This window comes from Podarcis pityusensis (genome assembly GCF_964106645.2).
Source record: "Podarcis pityusensis genome assembly, chromosome: 14".
NCBI classification, from domain to species: domain Eukaryota; kingdom Metazoa; phylum Chordata; class Lepidosauria; order Squamata; family Lacertidae; genus Podarcis; species Podarcis pityusensis.
This window is the reverse complement of record NC_138039.1, coordinates 33,808,542-33,826,008: the sequence shown is the minus strand read 5'-3', so window position 1 is coordinate 33,826,008 and position 17,467 is coordinate 33,808,542. Positions and strand designations below refer to the sequence as shown.

The window sequence follows — 17,467 nt, the reverse complement described above, 5'->3', positions numbered from 1 at the left end:
TAACCCGAAGTGTTTGTAACCCGAGGTGTTTGTAACCTGAGGTACCACTGTATCTGACTTTTAGAAGTCATCTGAAGGCAGCCCTGTTGAGGAAATTTTTAATGACTGATGTTTTATTGTAATTTTTAATATTTTGTTGGGAGCTGCCTAGAGTGGCTGGGGAAATCCAGCCAGATGGGCGGGGTATAAATAATAAATTATTATTATTATATTATTATTGTCTCCATGCTCCTTGATGCTGACTTTTATAAGGGGCAACACTGAGAATTCAGGATGAAGCTATCGGGCAGAGACACCCATGGACTGGTTGTAAGTGAGAAGGTAGGGAGGTGGGGGCTGCCTGGGGGAAGAGGGGCAGCACCCCACTTGCAAATAGACTTTCCAGACATGCGGAGGAAGCTGTGGAAACACAAACAGGTAAACTATAAACAATTGTGATAGCTGAGATTGTCTCAAACCATCATCTGTGTTTACGCTTATGGGAGCTAATCCTGGAGACTATAAAATGCAGTTAACCTCGCTAAACAAGATTAAGCCAATATGTATGTATAAATCATTACTCTGATTTCATTATTCTCAGTCCAGCAGATCCCTCTTTCCATACCTAATTATAGATGCACCTGCTACATTGGATCAGCATTGTGATCTCCATGACTCTTAGATCTGAAGCAGAATCTTTTGACTTTGGGAGGCAACTCAACCAGAAAGGCCAATCTGAATATATTTATGAAGGAGCCGCACTTTCAAATGGGATGAAACCCTTCTGCTGGAAAAAGAAATATGGTGGTGATAATTTAGCATTTATCTGGCACATATATATCTATATATATCTCATAGATAGATAGATAAAATTTATTTTTATTTTAAAGTTAATTTTGGCAACAATCATCATAAAATAAAACCTTGAAGAGAAACATTGAACAAACCTTATACAATTATAATACTGTTTCACTGACACTTTTATCCAACATATCTCAATAATGTATTATCAAATAAAATATTATAGGATCATTAATGTTTACGACTAAAAAAAAGTCAAACCCAGATTGAGATTGTGGGAGGTAGTAGTTCTCTTGACAGTACATAATTTTTACATTTATAGCCACCCCCTTTTCTCCAAAGAGCTCAAAAAGTGGCATACACAGTTCTCTCTCTCTCCATTTTTTTTCTCACAACAATCCTAGGACAGGCTGAGAGACAGCGACTGGTCCAAGGTCACCCAGTGAGCTTTGTAGCTGAGTGGGGATTTGAACCCTGGTCTTTGTCATGAACTGGCAGGACGACATATAAGAGGTTCCTTCTTCACAGAAAGTGTTGTGTAACTCACCAATTATCAGTATAGGATCTAGCAGCACCACTAGGTATGGCACACTTCTAAGGGTTCAAAATGCTTCATGTACAGCGGTACCTCAGGTTACATATGCTTCAGGTTACATACGCTTCAGGTTACAGACTCCACTAACCCAGAAATATTACCTCGGGTTAAGAACTTTGCTTCAGGATGAGAACAGAAATTGTGCTCCGGCGGCACGGCAGCAGCAGGAGGCCCCATTAGCTAAAGTGGTGCTTCAGGTTAAGAACAGTTTCAGGTTAAATACAGACCTCTGGAACAAATTAAGTACTTAACCTGAGGTACCACTGTACATGATCTCGGTAGACCTTCTGTCCAAATGCTAACTGTTGTACAGGCAACTTCAAAGCCCCTGTTCTCACTTCTTACGGTTCTTATCTTTACACCAGGGATGAGGAACCTACAGCCCTCTGGATGTTGCCTGGATTTCCATACCTGTTAGCCAGTAAAGCCAAGCGGACTTGATCAGGCATATAGATTTCCTGGCTACAGTCACCCCCCCTTTGGTGAGATGCATCATATTTAAGGTGTAGTAATAATTTGTGTGTGCATTTTATGCAAATCTTTGCCCTATTTTGCCTTACTTATTTGGAGAATCATTTCCTCTTTTGGATCATGCATAAGTAGCAGTCAAAACCAGGGGCTAAGAAGAAAGGGGGCTAGGGGAAGCTGACTCACATATAGCTTGCGTGGGGAATGTACATAGGATACAGAGAATTGGAGTACTTTGGAGGCTGGGCTTGCAACTTCTATCAGTCTAACTCTCTCTCAAACAAACAGACACACATTCACTGTATCTGTGAAGAACTGATAGCCATCTGATTCTAAAAAGTGCAAATATCAGTGGTGGCTGCTGGCCACTGGAACAAGAAGGGCCAAAGGAGGGAACCCAACAGTAGATGCAGCCAAAACCACTGACAGGCAGAGCTAACTTTTGTCTCTGACCTACTCCCTGATGAGTTCTACAAGGAGCAAAACTGAGACTAAAAATCCGGACAGGGTGACAGCTGAGGGCAGTAATTCAGCACCCCACTTGATCTAATGGACCAGCCTTGACTGGTTATTATTACCCACACATTGGGGACTGAGGCTGAAAGAAAAAGGCAGGGCCACTTCGAAGTTCAGGGGCCTCTCAGCATGATGCGCTCTGGAGGACACTTCCATAACACTCCTGGGCCTTACCTGATGATGACAGCAATTCTCCAACCAACTGTTGTGGCCAGAAAGCAATGTGATGTAGAGTGCTCTGGGACACTGGGGGAAATTTAAAATAGTGGCTTATAGGAGCACATCACCCAGGGCAGGGATCAGTGGCAGTGGGCCCTGCCTGAGGAGCAGGGTTGCTAATGCCAGACCAGGATGCAAGCCCTTTAATGAGCTTCTGGCTGTGGTGAGATTTGAATCGGAGACTTCCCAGCTCACACGCTTCTACCATATTGTTTGGGATATTGTTTGTTTGTCAGTTCTGTATGCTCTTAAGACAGCAAAATCAAATTTTGCATGGTTCCTGAGATCAAGCTGCAGGTTTCCGCCTGTTTCCATACCATTGCACATCATTTTGATATCAAAATGGCGGAGTGAACCTTTCAGATCTGCATAAGACCTATGACTACTGATTTCATAACTGCACTGATTTGGAGGGGTTTCTTAGAATTTATGACCAATCCTAAGTGTGAGTCTGCTAGTAGCCATTCAGGTCCACTCCACCAGCTCTAAAAAAAAACAGCATGTCTTTTCCAAATGTGGATCTACAGCAATGAGGGAGAACCGAACGGGCAGAGTTTTTTTGTCTCAGTTTTTGTTGCCCCAGCTAGCACAGCCATGGCAACCCTCTTTGGTGGCTACTGAACATTATTAGGCTGGCAGCGTTCAGAAGGTGGTTCCTGATATCCAGCAGGTCAAAGTGCAGCACAAAGCTGCACAGTTTGCAGAACCTGCAATGGTCCGAGAGGCTTCTCTAAAGGGCACTTCACATGCTGCAGGCTCTTAAAATAAACTGCAAACTTATTTTTGCTTAAGCAATGCAGCTTCCAGAGGAAGTGTGCTTGTTGAAACTTTTAAAGGGTGTGGGCCTTGTGTCATCTCTCTTCCCCCTCCAACTTGGCACAAGGTCTCAATGGTAGAGCATCTGCTGTGCATGCAGAGACGTTCCTAAATTCATTTCCCTGAATTTCCAAGTTGGGCTTAAGGCTGAAAGTGGTGGCTGAGTATCAGGCAGGAACCACTTCCACGTCTCGGCCACCACTTTCAGTGGGTTTAATTGGGGATGTAAAAAAGAAAGTGATTGAAATCAGATGTTCAAGCTACAAACTCTCACGTTGTGGAATGGGGAACCAGCTATAATATGGGACAGTTTCTCCCATGTGTGTGAGTGTGTTTAACTTGCACAAGAAAAGATTTCACGACAACGATTTTTCATCGTATTAGAATACGTTCAGTTGCCTTAAACATATGCATGGGGGTGGTGATTTTGCATTAATTGGTGTGGTACTGACTTTGCAGACAAGTCATTTAAGGAGCTCTCTGTTTGAAGAGTTTTATGATCCAAGTCTGGTTTAAAGAAAAAGAACCCTGAGAAGGGGAAAGAGGGGCCTTGAAGTTGCCTGTCCCCAGTTAGCGTCTGGACAGCAGACTGAGTGTATACACAGCTCACCTGGTCATAGTTCTCCTCACTCTGGTGAGATGTCTTTTTCCCCCTATTTAAATTATCCCCAAAATGTGTTCTGTCATACTTCACATCCACACTATACATTTAAAGTACATGACTTCTCCCAAGGACTCCAGGGAACTGTAATTTGTTAAGGGCACTGGGAATTGTAGATCTGTGAGGAACACACTACAGTTTCTGGGATCCTTTGGGGAAAGCTATGCGCTTTAAAAGGGACGCGGGTGGCGCTGTGGGTAAAACCTCAGTGCCTAGGGCTTGCCAATCGAATGGTTGGCGGTTCGAATCCCCGCGGCGGGGTGAGCTCCCGTCTTTCGGTCCCAGCTCCTGCCCACCTAGCAGTTCAAAAGCACCCTTAAGTGCAAGTAGATAAATAGGTACCGCTTTATAGCGGGAAGATACACGGCGTTTCCATGTGCTGCGCTGGTGCTGGCTCGCCAGAGCAGCTTCGTCACGCTGGCTACGTGACCCGGAAGTGTCTCCGGACAGCACTGGCCCCCAGCCTCTTAAGTGAGATGGGCGCACAACCCTAGGGTCGGACACGACTGGCCCGTACGGGCAGGGGTACCTTTACCTTTTACCTTTATGCGCTTTAAATGTATTTTGAATATACTGCATGGATGTGACCTCATTAACTTATTCCCTAAGAATGTCAACAAGTGCATACATAGAGGTGAGGGGGACGCGGGTGGCACTGTGGTCTAAACCACTTAACCTCTTGGGCTTGCAGATCAGAAGGTTGGCGGTTCGGATCCACGCGACAGGGTGAGCTCCCATTGCTCTGTCCCACCTCCTGCCAACCTAGCGATTTGAAAGCACGCCAGTGCAAGTAACTAAATACCACTGTGGCAGGAAGTTAAATGGTGTTTCCATGCGCTCTGACCTCTGTCATGGTGTCCCATTGCACCAGAAGTGGTTTAGTCATGCTGGCCACGTGACCTGGAAAGCTGTCTGTGGACAAATGCCAGCTCCCTCGGCCTGAAAGCGAGCTGAGCGCCGCAACCCCATAGACGCCTTTGAATGAACTTAACTGTCCAAGGATCCTTTACTTTACCTACACATAGAGGCTATCCAACCTGACTCTGTAGCTATTCATGCTGGGAAGGAAGCCTTTTAATGAGCCCTTTAAACTTTAATTGGGTCACCTGAGTTGGCAGCAGAGCCAAAATGGTCAGTCTTTCAGCCTTCTCTCCATTCAAAATTTAGGGTGGCTGGGTGAAAAAAAAATGAGGACAGGGTTCCTGCACATATGATGGATGAGTAGAAGAGAAAATGTCAGCACCTGTAGCTTATCTCACAGAATTGTGTCACAGGTCTTTCCCACTACTATCCTTTTTTCCCACCTGGCTACCCTATCTGGTGGTGGCTGGTGCCCATGGGGACTATGTGGGACAGAAGGCAGAGGCCAGAAGAAAGCGGCGTCTGAGCCAATGACAAACAGAGCCAACTCAGTCTAGTTTTTGCTCCATCTTCCTCCCTGCAGAGTTCTACAAGGGGCAACATTAAGAGTAAAAGGTAAAGGTACCTCTGACCGTTAGGTCCAGTTGCAGATGACTCTGGGGTTGCGCGCTCAGCCGGCATTTGTCCGCAGACAGCTTCCGGGTCATGTGGCCAGCATGACTAAGCCGCTTCTGGCAAACCAGAGCAGCACACGGAAACGCCATTTACTTTCCCGCCGGAGCAGTACCTATTTATCTACTTGCACTTTGACGTGCTTTCAAACTGCTAGGTGGGCAGGAGCTGGGACCAAACAATGAGAGCTCACCCCATCGTGGGGATTTGAACCGCTGACCTTCTGATCGGCAAGCCCTAGGCTCTGTGGTTTAGACCACATCACCACCCGCGTCCCATCTAACATTAAGAGTAAGGAGGAGCAATCTGGGAGGCAGTGCTCTCCCCTGGCTGGTTGTAAGTAGGAAGACAGGCAGGTGGGAGCTTACTGAGGGCCGGCCAATGTTGGTGGGGCAGTGCCCCATTCTCCCTGATCAACCAGCCTCCACTGACCCCATTCAAAGTACAGTCTGCGTTAAGAATTAGTTGCTCAGCGTGATCCTGCAGGAAATTCCATACAGCCTCTGCACAATCCCACAGCGATTTTGGATTGGTATCTCAGACGAAGTGGAGTCTTCTGGGTGTATGACATCACATTTTGACAAAAGAACTGAGAAACACACACATGCACTTGCTGCGTGAGGCAAGGACATTTCAGCTGCCAAAAAGCTGGAGAGGGTTGGTGGCTTTCGCCTAAGATTTGTCATGATCGCGTGAGTTTTGTGGCTGAGCAAGGAGACGAATGCCAATCTCTCGCATCCAAAGGCAATGCACTAAATTTCGCATCAAGCTGACTCTCTGGGTTGAGGTGGGTGTCGTTCCAGTGGCCTACAGTGCAGGATTATGAGAGGCTGAGACCTCCCACCACTCTGCAACTAGGAAGGCTGGCATCTCACAAGACAATGGAAGAGTGTGCCTTCAGAGGTGAACTCAAACTGTTGGAGTGTTATAGCACCTGCTGTGGCTTTAGAGAACAATGTTTTGTTGCAGCTGGGACAGATGAAGGCATCCAGTTGTGCTGATGCAGGTGTACCATGGCATTTCTTCTTTCTGCACTCCAACCAGCAATCATTCCTCCTCGGGTCACTGCTGTGAATTTTAATTGTGTTTATTTGAGCCATATAGCCAGTCCATTTGTTTTCCTGATGTCTTCCTGATGCCATTTCATTTTGAAATGAAGGTCCATGGAATAATTAGCCACTAGGCAAACTGCATAGCAAAAAGACAAGAGAAATCACAAGTGGGCCCTGGAGAGAAAATCAAGATGGGGGACAAGCTTCTTACCAGCCATCATCATTTGTAGGGGAGCAGTGTTAGAAACTGAGATGTGAAAGCTAGGAGCTAAATGGCACCTTAAACCTAGGTTATGGACGCAACAACGGAATGTCTAGGTGCACTTTTTTATAACAAGAATACAAAGCTGAAAATGAATGAACTGCAGCTGAAATCTTGTGTTCATTTTTCACATGGTCTAGTCCTCATCTGAAGACTTAAAAAACAAAGCAATGCTTCCCCTGCCTGCCCCCCCCCCAATATTCTTAAGAGGGTCCCTTCTGCAGTCTTCAGAGAGTGGTTGGAAGTGGGGAGGCAGAAAAAGGTCCTCTATTCCTTTCACTCTGCAGACAAGCCCTGGATTCTCTCTACACCCCCTTTCCTCCATATAAATATATATTTTCGGCACCACAATTAACACATATTAAAGGCCTATACAGTGGTACCTCAGGTTACATACGCTTCAGGTTACATACGCTTCAGGTTACAGACTCCGCTAACCCAGAAATAGTGCTTCAGGTTAAGAACTTTGCTTCAGGATGAGAACAGAAATCGCACAGCAGCGGTGCAGCAGCAGCAGGAGGCCCCATTAGCTAAAGTGGTGCTTCAGGTTAAGAACAGTTTCAGGTTAAGAACAGATCTCCAGAACAAAGTTTGGCATCCATTTATTGAATACATTAAAGTTAAGGAATATGATTGCCACCCACCCCCTTCTCATGGATTCCTATGGTGAAACAACATTGGATAATATGATTTTGAGGGACAATTGTCTAGAACTACAGTGGTACCTCGGGTTACATACGCTTCAGGTTACAGACTCCGTTAACCCAGAAATATTACCTCGGGATAAGAACTTTGCTTCAGGATGAGAACAGAAATCGCACAGCAGCGGCACAGCAGCAGCAGGAGGCCCCATTAGCTAAAGTGGTGCTTCAGGTTAAGAACAGTTTCAGGTTAAGAACAGATCTCCAGAACAAATTAAGTACTTAACCAAGTACTTAACCCGAGATACCACTGTACAACTGATGGCAGAGACACCCGCCTTTAGTGTCCATTTCGCAAACCTAAGACTTAAGGGTCCCTCAATGATTCCACTCCAAAATTTGTTTTGGTTTTAAGCATCACTGTGAGAGTCTAAGGTAGATAACACTTTAACATGCACTACTTAAACCATCATAACTAACTGGCTAGTATATTTCAAATTAAAAGCACGTCATACATTAAAAGTACATTAAACAAGGCAACTAAAACATGAACAAAACATGTTGGGTTTAAAAGAAAAGAAGATAATTTTTGTCAGATCTCCCAATCCATGAATGTTTTACTTGGGAGGAAGCCCCATTGAACTTGGTTGGCATTTATCTCTGGGTAACATTAGCAATTTTAATCTGAAATCTTAAGTGCAGTACTGCACCCATAGCTCAGAAACAGCTCACGTTTATGAAATTCCCTGTCACAAAATGCACCTAGAACGAGAGTTTTGAAAGCTGTCGAGGAGTATCAGGTGTGCAGTAGTTCCACATGCTCTCATGATGTGGGGATAACAGTGAGCTCTTGCTAATTAACACCCCATGAGCAGGGTTGACTCATGCTTCCCAGGCGAAGGGCTACACTGACCCATGGCTAACCCCTCAGGCCAAAGTGTGTGTGGCCAATGCCAACATTTCTTACTTATTTGCTTTGTTAAAGACACTGAGCCCCACAACCCCCTTTCCCTAATATACCTTATTAATTTCCACTCCAAAAAAAAAAAAAAAAAGCACCTTCATCACCTTATGAACTTGGGGGCAGGGCAGTGAGAGGGGCTCAGAGGCTTTGTGGGTACCAAAGGAAGGTCACTACCCTGGACTCAACACTAGCATCCACTGGTCTAAGGCTTATTCCTCAGGTAGCCATCTACAGTTTGAGCATCGTGACTGGAACTGGAGGACTCAGATCCTTAAAAAGATCACTTACTCTAGAGTAGTCCCAGTGAAACCTAACTCTCCACTTTATAACAATGACCATCTTGGCTTTTGTAATGTTCATAGTTTAAAATGGCCTATGTTGGTCATATTATCCCCAATCTGTTCCATTTTATTCTCATTTTAGGCATTTGATCTGCCATTCCTGTCCCAGCAAGAGAATTGCAAGCTGTTAGCTCTCAGAGTGGATGGAAATAGTAGTATCCATTGCATGAGACTGTCCTGTTTAGGTGTTGGCAGCTCCCTGCTAAAAGCAAAAAAATATTTCTGCATTACAAAGAACATGGGAGTCTAGGAGATGTACTTTCCCAGTCAGATTAACCTAACGTAATAATGGCCATTTGCAATCTTAAAGAATAGATTGTTGTGTCTGCGCAATTGGCTGCACATTTCCCCCTCTCCATTCCAAAGATAATCCTGGTGGTGTCCACTTACTTCTGCATACGCATTAGCCAGTTTTGAACAGATTGGTTTCAAACAATTTTGGGTCTGTAATTAGAAAAGCACATAAGAAATGCTGATGTCATAAGCAGGCAAGCACACAGAACTAGGGTGGAGAACCCAGGGCCCACTGTATGTTGTTGGACTCCAACTCCCATCAGCCTGTTGTTGTATAATTTCCACACAAATATATGCTTAGTAAAGACCTGTTTATTGAATGTTCGTCCTTGGTTGCATGAAGTATTGTGCAACCAAATTGAGATGAATGTTCAGTAAATAAGTCACCGGAAGGAGCCCAAAATGTTACAGAAGGAAGCCTGCTTATAACTTCCATTTTTGCATGGATGGTGCAATTTTGGCTACCTTTGAGTCTACAATAGATAGATAGATAGATAGATAGATAGATAGATAGATAGATAGATGATAGATAGATAGATAGATGACATAGTGTGTTAGTTTTTAGAACAGCAACCTTTAAAAGCTGCCCCTGCTGTTTTCTAACGATCAGATCATTGACTCAAACAATTCCATATAATGTTCGGGAATCCAGGCCATGTTGTATGGTTTTTTTCCCAGTTAACCAGGGTCTAGAGCAGTTCCAGGTCATCCAAAAAGGGGAAAAAATAGCTTTATAAAGACCAGGCCCTGAGACAGCTGATTTGAGGACGTGGATTTCTGGTGGGCTTTTCTTGTGCTTAACATTTTGAGTTTGTTCTAAATAAAATGTTTTGCTCCCTATCCTTCATGCAAAGAGCAGGCTCTCCAAGTGTCCCTATTTTCCAGGGACAGTCCCGGATTTACGGAAGCCGTTTCTCAGTCACATTTTATTTGCCCCTTTCTGAATCTTTTCGAGCTCTAGAATATCCCTTTTGAGATGTGATGGCTGGAACTGTACACAGTACACTAACAGTGGCCAAGTTCATAGATTTATATTTCCCATAACTGGTCTTGGTCTGATTCAAGAAGTAGGTTAGGATAAAGTGGATTAGACATGGATTTACAGGGCAGCACCAAAACCCTTTTCACGTGAAGGTTCTAAATCTTTCACGCCATTATATATGCAGAAAAGGCCTTTTAAGAGGCAGCACATGGCTGCTAATGAATTAATGCAATTGTGGAGCATGCTAAGCATATGAATAAAGTTGCAATGCATTTGCCACATGGACTTTCTTTTTGGAGACGGCAGTCCTGTAGCCTGTATGCATGGGGAATGGGGAGTGGAGATGATTCCAATGGGCCCCAGAACAGTTCTGTTTCTCCCAGAACCCACTGTGCATGGTGCCACAGTGTTCCCCTGAGGATGCTGCAGCTCAGACAGGTTGTTCAAATCTGGCAGAAGCCTTCTGAGACTTTTCTTCCAAGCTCTTGCCTACCCTAAGGTTGGGGAACCCCAGGACTGGGAGCCAAATACATCTGTCCAGTCGTCTCTATTGCCTCAGGCCACACACCCTTCCCCCAGGCCTCTCCCCTCACTGGCCCTGATTTACCCATTCCTTGAGTATTTTGGCCTGGCTGAGATGCATCCTTAAACTCTGAAAATGCACCTTGCTTGGCTGGGCAGAGAGGGGCATGGATGTTTCCAGAGGGTGTTGCTTGGGGAGTGTTCTTGGTTAGTATTTGTATTGCCTTTGCATTGAAAATGTATTTCACAAAGAATAAATGGCATCGTGGAAAGGAGGTAGCAGTTGGCAGTTGGTTGGTTATTCTGTTTAGTTGATTCCTTGAGAATGAGGGAGTGTTTTTACTTCAAGCAGAAGCTGGCTAGAGAAGTTTGTGAGGGCAGGCAAGCTATGTATTAATACAGGGTTGCCATATTTCAAAAAGTAAAAATCCAGACAGAACAGCTATTTTTTTTGTTCAAATCTCAAAATAAAAATAATTGGATTTTGAGCTATTTTTAAGGGAAAACGCCAAAAATGACACTGATGACATGGGTTGCCATCCATTATGATTTTTCCGGACGTTTAAGTGATTTCCAGCCGGACACTATGCTGACTATGTCTGGGAAATTCCGGACATATGGCAACCCTAATTAATAACTTATGTACTGCTATGAAAGAGTTTATCAAGCAAAAGGACTAGACCCTCTCTTGGGCTCAGGGGCACAAAACACGTTGCATTCATTAATAAATAAATATACATGAATAATACTTGTTGTTCAACCGTTGCCAAACTGGCAAGTAAAGGTTTATCTTCAAGTCTCGTGTATTTTATCACATAAACCTAATGTTCTTCAGCCCTGTGGAGCCTTCAGCATCACTTTAAAGAATAATGGTTTCCCCCAAAGAATTGTGGGAGCTGTAGGTTGTTAAGGGGTGTCAAGAATAGTTAGGGGACGCCTATTCCCCTCCCAGAGCTACAATTCCCAGAGTTCCCTGCGAAGAGAGATCGACTGTTAAACCACTCTGAGAATTGAAGCTCTGTGAGGGGAAAAGGGGTCTCCTCACAACTCTCAGCACCCTTAACAAACTACAGCTCCCAAGATTCTTTGGCGGGGAAGCCATGACTGTGTGAAGTGATATTCTAGTGCCTTAAATGAGTGGTGTGAATGTGGCCCTCGATCAGGGCAGTTCTACTTTTCATATCAAGTGGGCCTCCTTCTCAAAGCCCAGCACCTTGCTTACCTGGCTTTGGGAAGGAAGTGAGAGAGCTGGGGGGGGGGGCATCCCACGTTGCTGGGGGCCACCAAAAAGGCCTTGAGGGCTGCATATGGCCCTGCGCATTGGACTGCCTTGCCCCTACATCATACTTTAAATCCTGGCCTTTTTTTCCTTCCCTCTCATTGTGTTCACACTTATCTCTCCTACAGCTAAATAGCATCTATTACTGAGAACACTGGAGATTCATTTCTAAATGAATTTTTGAAAGAAAGAAAAGAAGAATTCGAAGAATGTGCTTGGGATTAGTTGTGCTTTTTTTTAATGGTAATCCAAAACTTCAGCCCTCCTGCCAGTTTGCTGTTGCATTAATATACAGAGAGAGCTGTTCTTATTTTATCTGTAAGCCGCCTTGAGTCCCTGTCAAGGAAAAAGGTGGGCTATAAATAAATTTATTATAATCAGTGCTTTATTTCTGTGTGTACACAGGGGTACACATACCCCTAAACATTTTGTGAATCTTTGTACTTTTATCCATTCACTGTAATAATTTTTCCCGATTTAACTATAAAATGGTGATTTTATTGAGTCAAAATGAGAGTACCCTTAAACATTTTTTTTAGAAAAAAAGCACTGATTATTATTATTATTAAAGCTCTGCAGATCCCTTTTGCACCCCTGCCTATGTTTTCCCAAGAGGTTTCTTCGTTGTCTGACTGTCTTGCTTTGTGGATGTGAGAGTGGACCTGTTGCAAGAAGCACAGATGGCTTTGAGTGTCAGCTTGTTGTTGAAAGCTTCTTAGTCATCACTTCCCGCCATCCTCAAACTCTCCCCCGCCCCCCCCCCACTGCAGGGGGCGAGAACCTGGCCTTTTACCGGATGCCCTTCATAATCCTCTTCTGTAGCTGATGGGGCTTGCTTCCTGTTTCCTTTGCTGCCTGGGTTACGGCCCTGTAAATACAGCTTAATACAGGCTGCAGTGATAATCCAGCCATCAGACTCTCTGGCCATTGCTGTGACTGGTGTTAGCTTGGCTCCAGTTTTTTGTTTTTAGATCTTTCTTATTAGCTACATCTGATTGTTATGGCTCTATACCGTATGTTGCTTTTAACTTGGGTGGAATCTGCACACATATAAAATCCGTTTTGAAAAGGCTCATCATCACTATCTAGTGTCACATTGTATATGGCACTTAAAACACAATTAAAACATTTTATTTGCAGCTGTATAGGTGAGTCCTTAATGTGTTTTGGGCCTATACTCCAGGAAGCTGTAGTCCAAAATATCTGGAGGGTGCCCGGTTCATACCCTCCAACATTTCTCTGATGAATATAGGGATGTCCTATTTCATAATAATAATAATTTTACTATTTATACCACACCCATCTGACTGGGTTACCCCGGCCACTCTGAGTAGCTTCCAACGTACTGCATATAAAAACACAATAAAATATTAAACATTAAAAAAACTTCTCTATACAAGGCTGCCTTCAGATGTTTTCTAAAGGTTGTATAGGAGGATGGGGACTAGCAATATCTTGAAGGCTGCAGGTTCCTCACCCTTGAATTAAAAGCATCTCACTTTGAGGAGTTGTTGCCAGTTAGGGTTGACAAGACTGTGCTGGAAGGAGCAATTATTTGATTCAGTATAAGGCCCCATCTACACTATACATTTAAAGTAGCATCATACCAGTTTAAACCGTGATGGCTTTCCCCAAAGAATCTTGAGGACTGCATTTTTTTAAGGGTGGTAAGAGTGGTGAGAAGACCTTATTCCCCTCACTGAGCTACGATTCTCCAAGTGGTTTAATAGTTAATCCCTCCAGGGAACTCTGGGAATTGTAGTTCCATGAGGGGAATAGGGGTCTCCTAACCACTTTCAGTACACTTAAGACCCTCATGATTCTTTGGGGGAAACCATGACTATTTGAAGTGGTATGAAACTGCTTTAAATGAACAGTACAGATGGGACCCAGGTCAGCTTCATTTAACATAGAAGTTGTAGACCGGAACATAAAACTGCAGAGTTTGAAGACTATTCATATCAGATATAGATAATGCCAGATGTTATAGATATGGAGCACCCGCTGACACCTATTATGTCTCTTTTATTTAAGGAGTAGAACGAGAAACAACATTGATTTCAGAGGGGAATCAATCAAGTCAGGTAAGAGTAATTGCAGAGTGGGATTAATTATTCAATTAAATATTCAATTAGCAACATTGTTGTTGTTGTTGTTATCATCATCATCAACATCATCATTCCAGGAAGTGTCCCCCTGCCTTAGATCTATAGCAGAGCCTTACTTAGGATGGCAACTGAAGCAAGTGGGTGGGTGTGTAAAAATTAGCAGACGAGTTTGTTCTGTACTGTATTTAATATTATGCAGATAAGGTGCAGAATGCACACTTAACGAAGAAGAAGAAAGGATCATTCAGAAGGATTTATAGACTAGTTTCAAATCAAAATGTGTGGAGTGTTCTGCCCTGTGTAAGATTCCCAAAGAATCCTGGGTACTGGAATTATGGGTGCTTTGCATTGTAGCTCTGTAAGGGTTAAACTACAGTTATCAGGATTATTTGGGGGGTGGGGAGCCATGCGTGTTGAATGTGCTTTCATTGTGTGGTGTGGATCAGGGGTGGCCCAGGATGTTTTGCCACCTGAGGCAAAACTGAAAGTGCCAACTTTTGGTGCCTCCTCCTTTGCAACCTCTTCCCTGCCGCTGCCCACGCCTTCCTCCTCCTTATCTGCAGTTCTCAGGTGCACCACCACTAAGGTTGCTGGTAGGATGCTTGCACCATGGTCAAGAAGATTATGGGGCGAGGGGGCTGGATGGCACAGGCTCACTGAGGCTCTAGTCACTACCGGAGCATAAACAAGCTGCTGCTGAGACAGATGAGGAGGCAGGCTAAGCCTCTTTTCCCTCCTACCCCACAGGTTGGTGATGGGGGCACCACCTGCCCCTCCTTGCAAGGGAGGGTCATTAACTTGGTCAGTCAGAGTGGCAAGGCTGGCACCAGCCAACTTCTCTTTGCTAACTTCTGCTCTGTTCTTCGTCAAGAAACAAATCCTGCATTAAAATCTCACACCACTAGAGGACACCCGAAGCCTTCATTTCTTTTCTCGCATGTACCGAAAACTGGAATTGCCCGACTGATTCCGAAGCCTGCGATTGAACTCTTCCACTGCAAAAATATATAGGGCACTCCAAATCAAGAAATATGAGATTTGCCTCTGAGAACGAACCAATTTTGTTGCATGGATTTCTGAGGGTTTCCCCACCCCCAGAGGCTTAGGGTTAGGTAGAAAGTGGTCTTACCATTCCTTAGCACAGTTGCATCTTTATGAAATAAAGTTATGTGTTAAATTGAGCTCGCTGATGATGTTGATACCCCACCTCTACCCAGGCAAGCAAAATGAATTATCAAAGTTGAAAGACATATTCCAACCAGGCAAAAACACTCAAGGAGGGTGCAAAGCAGAGCTGCTGAGAAGAGTGGCCTGGGGAGAGTGGATGTGGCCGCGGAGAGTCCTGAGGGCTAGCTAAAGAAACATGGGGGGCTGCATTTCCCCCCTCCCCTTTTCCAACCAGGCCTGAGGTTCCCCATCCATGAGAAAAATAATTCAACACAGCTGTGCTTTTCGACTTGCGGGGGGTTGGGGACATGGTTGTTACAATGTGCTTCTGCTATGGATAGATGAATCTGTCAATTTCTTCTCCTCTCAGCTGGTTATTTTTCCAGTCTTTAATTCAGTTTTCCACATTTTCACATCAGTTTGCCTTTAACAAACCATCCACATGAAAATTTGACTATATATTTGCCCCCCTTAATCTACGTATGCCTGTATGCAGTTTTGCCTAATATTCACAATTTGCAAAGTAATTTTCTTTGTGATACATTTTAAACGATTTAATGTTTACCCTATTATATGCATTCCTGTATGCACTGTTTGACTGGAGAAGTGCATTGCAAAATTCACAGGTGTGCAGATTTCAAAGGGTGGCAGTTCTTTTATGTATTGTTTTGGAAAGTGTGGATTAAGTGACTTTTGCCTTTACAGTGATACTTCGGGTTAAGTACTTAATTCGTTCCAGAGGTCCGTACTTAACCTGAAACTGTTCTTAACCTGAAGCACCACTTTAGCTAACGGGGCCTCCCGCTGCTGCTGCACCGCCGGAGCACGATTTCTGTTCTCATCCTGAAGCAAAGTTCTTAACCTGAAGCACTATTTCTGGGTTAGCGGAGTCTGTAACCTGAAGTGTATGTAACCTGAAGTGTATGTAACCCAGGTACCACTGTAATTGTGAGCTGAATCAAATTTCCCCCCCATCCCTAGCCTCTACTAATTTCCCACTACACCACTGCAACAGTGGGGTGGAGGGAGAAAGGGAGAGCCCTAGGCTCCCAAAATGGCTTCCATAAATTTGCAATTGAAGGAGCCTGGTGTGGACAAAGGCCAGGTACTCTGTGATCTTAGCCTTTAAGCTGCTTGTCTCTCTCAGGCTTCCTCCTCCTCTGTCGATTCAAGGCCAGGTGACTCACACATTCACCTGGCAGTGTTGCAGCAAAGTGTCTTCTCCAAGTCACTGTCCTCCTGGAAGCCGTTCTTTGCAATTAACAATGTCCAGTTTGAAGGCTGGATCTCACTGAGCAATGGCCTCAAACTCTGACTGGCCTGCAGCACCGGCGACAAAGCCAGAAATCTAAGCCCAGCTGCCAAATTGGCTGTGGCCGAAAAATGAGATAGGGTTACACCTTTCTGGACATCCAGCGATGGCTTGTTAAAATCTGGGATGCTTTGATTGTGGAAAAATGGACCAGATAAGTGAGAAAATTGCTGCATTTGGCTGAAAAGGGTGAAGGAAAGAAAGGAGCTCATACTATTCGGTCCTCATTTTTTCATTTGTCGAAGCAGACATGGAGTTTTCTCTACCCAATCCTGCTCATAGTCAACCTGTTGAAATATAATGGACATGACTAACTTTAGAGTAACTCTGAGTTAAACCTAATTGGGTACAACATCTCTAACTTGGTTCCATTAGTTTCAGTGGGCCTATCTTGAGTAGAACTTGGAACACAACCCAGAGATTCAGCCCATTGCTCATAGAACAGTATTATTATTATTATTATTATTATTATTATTATTATTAGAGAATAAACCATATGTAGTTACAGAGGGTTGTTTAATGGTGTGTACAGAAAGGGGTGTGCACCTACCACACATTTTATTAGCAGCTCAAGGAGAAGCCAGTGCAACGTCAATTCATGGATAGCTCACTTGATTAGAGCATGGTACAGATAATGCCAAGGTTGCAAGTTTGATCCCGTATGGGACAGCTGCATATTCCTGCATTGCAGGGGGTTGGACTATGTGATCCTCGGGGTCTCTTCCAACTCTACAATTCTGCTGCTCATGGGATAGAAGATCAACAAAGACTCAACACTCTGCTGAGTGGAGTGGGGTGGGAGAAATCTCCTCCTGAGTCAGGAGGGCAGGCGTTCCTCCAAGCTTTGCCACCCGTTGCTCTCTGACTTTAGAGGCTGGGAGACCAGCAGAAAAGCTGGGCTGTGGAACAGGACGCTATCCCTTGGGAGATGCCACCACACCCAGCCTCATGGGCA

The 17,467-nt window shown here is 44.3% G+C and overlaps 1 long non-coding RNA gene across 2 annotated transcripts; it reads left to right on the top strand.

The window, feature by feature from the left end:
• The first annotated feature begins 276 nt into the window (after nucleotides 1-276).
• Nucleotides 277-15,686, top strand: LOC308462751. 2 transcript variants are annotated; one of them, XR_013979310.1, is made up of 4 exons: nucleotides 277-786; nucleotides 1,741-1,857; nucleotides 13,960-14,009; nucleotides 15,251-15,686. It is a non-coding gene; the product is annotated as an uncharacterized lncRNA (long non-coding RNA). The 2 variants fall into 2 exon arrangements; XR_013979311.1 differs by lacking the exon at nucleotides 15,251-15,686 and adding an exon at nucleotides 14,781-14,963.
• The last annotated feature ends 1,781 nt before the right edge of the window (nucleotides 15,687-17,467 follow it).